The sequence below is a fragment of the Wasmannia auropunctata genome, unplaced genomic scaffold (assembly GCF_000956235.1).
Source record: "Wasmannia auropunctata unplaced genomic scaffold, wasmannia.A_1.0 LD336103.1, whole genome shotgun sequence".
Classification (NCBI taxonomy): Eukaryota; Metazoa; Arthropoda; class Insecta; order Hymenoptera; family Formicidae; genus Wasmannia; species Wasmannia auropunctata.
Genome location: NW_012026787.1, coordinates 1,882,211 through 1,884,493, shown reverse-complemented (window position 1 = coordinate 1,884,493; position 2,283 = coordinate 1,882,211).

The window sequence follows — 2,283 nt, the reverse complement described above, 5'->3', positions numbered from 1 at the left end:
TTGTAGTGATAACCAATCTTATAAGTAACTAAATTTTTTAATTAAAAATTTTTATGTTATTGGTGTAAAAATATATATTGTAATAGTATTGCACTAATTATACTAAAAAAAATTAATGAAAATATAAAAATGTGAATATATTACGTTTATACAAGGTATCCTAAAACTCTTAATTAATATTTTGAGGCGTGAAAGAGAATGAATTTTGAACTGAAAGTTCCTTTATCAATTTTGGCTCAGACCATTAAGGTGCAAATTCATGAGACGCTCGTTTTAGCGTAGGACCATGGCATACAGAAAAACTTAAGCAGTAAGACGTAAGCAGTAAAGAAATCAACCTGCTGGATTTTTGGTAGTCACGTTACTTCGACGCTAGCGTCAAAAAAGAAGCTGAATTTTCTCAGCTTCAGCGTCAAAGGCTGTTGTTGTTTTGTTTTGAACATTTTAGAAACGAATGATACGATTGACATTAAACTTGATGTTGCCGCTTTTCGTGCAAGCCAACTATGATCACGTAATTTTGACGCTAAAAATGAGCGTCGAACGTCAGCATGAAAAGGCACCTTTATTTACAGAGTTATTAACGAATAAAGTTAATCAATCAAATCGCGCTTAGCCGGAGTACGAAGGAGTGTATCATACTGTGCGGCTTTTCGCGCTTACTTCTCTCGATTAAAATTTTATTCTAATTTTTCATATTAATAAATAAGTAAAAGTTCAAATAAGTTCTTGGCCGTTAAACTTTTCCTTATTAAAATAAGTAAATAACAAATAAGAATAAAAACAATCAGAAATTAGATAAATTTCGAACTGTAATTCATTCTTATTTATTTATTTATTTGTGTGTTTATCTATTTATTCATTTATTTATTTACTTACCTTATTTATTGATTTATTCATTTGCTTATTTATTAATATGAAAATTTAGAACAAAATTTTAATCGAGAGAAGTAAACGCGAGAAGAGCCGTACGGCATGCTACGCTCTTTTGTACTTTGGCTAAGCGCAATCTAATTGATTAACTTTATTTGTTAATAACTCTGTAAATAATGGTCTGAGTCAAAATTGATAAAGGAACTTTTAGTTCAAAATTTCTTTTTCTTTTACGCCTGAAATATTAATTAAGAATTTTGGGACACCCTGTATATACAAATCCATACTGTTTTTTTTAAATATCATAAACATTTATAATTGCAATCATATATTATTATTATTATTATTATCTTGTTTAAATGAAATTTTTAGGTCGCTCTTCCGTCGGAGACACGAGGCTAGCTGTCTCCGACACACATTTCTCGTGCCTGCGATTTTGAATCACTATTAATAATTTTAAATGAATTTTTAATGAAGTATTATTCGCATTAAATGAATTTTTAATGAAGTATTGTTCGCATTAAGATTAGGATTCATATAGGCTATAATCAAAATTTGTCTTCTATTTTTGCTAAATAAAGATTTTAAAGATACACTTTATTTAAATTATAAAGTAATTTCAAAAGTATTGTATAATGTTTAAAAAAATAAAAATTTTATTTAAATACGTTACTTCGTTATTGTAAACAATATAAATAAGTCAAGGCAAGGCCAAAGACGAGCAAAATGTATGTAGATGTTAGTCAATAAAATTATTTAATAATAAAGTCAAATATAAAAAAAAGAAGCGAGACTAGTTTCGACTGTACTTATTGTTAGTCTTTTTCAATCGCTAACTAAAAAATCTAACTATTTTAAAGATTGTCGCATACAATATAAATCATCCTAACAATTCTTAAACCGATATTACGCATTACTTAGCGATTATTTAGCGGTAATTGCGCACTGGTGGTATTTTTCTTATAGATCTTCATATCCTAGCTTCTTCAAATCAGAGCTTATCTTCCGGAAAGTTCTGTCTCATCGTGAAATTTGTGTGTTCTACGTTCAGATTCTTTGTACTAGGCCTTTCCTTAATTTACGGATTCTATTTGTGGATTGTAGATATAGTTACGCGTTACAAAATGAATGTTACAAAACATTATTATAATAGTATAATGTTACAGCAAAGATAAAACTGTAAATTTAACAAAGTAAAACTTACAATTGCGTTGTCGATATGTAGCTGACATTATTAAAATATTTATGTCTCCGTCGGTCTATTATGGAGTGAACAACGAGCGTTAAGAGGATGCTAAAGCCGTCTGTTTTATCGACAAAAATACATTTTTGTTGGATACAAAATACTTTGTATTAATCGCATAGAATAAAATTTCCTTTTCCACGATTAAAACACACATGCTAATGCAT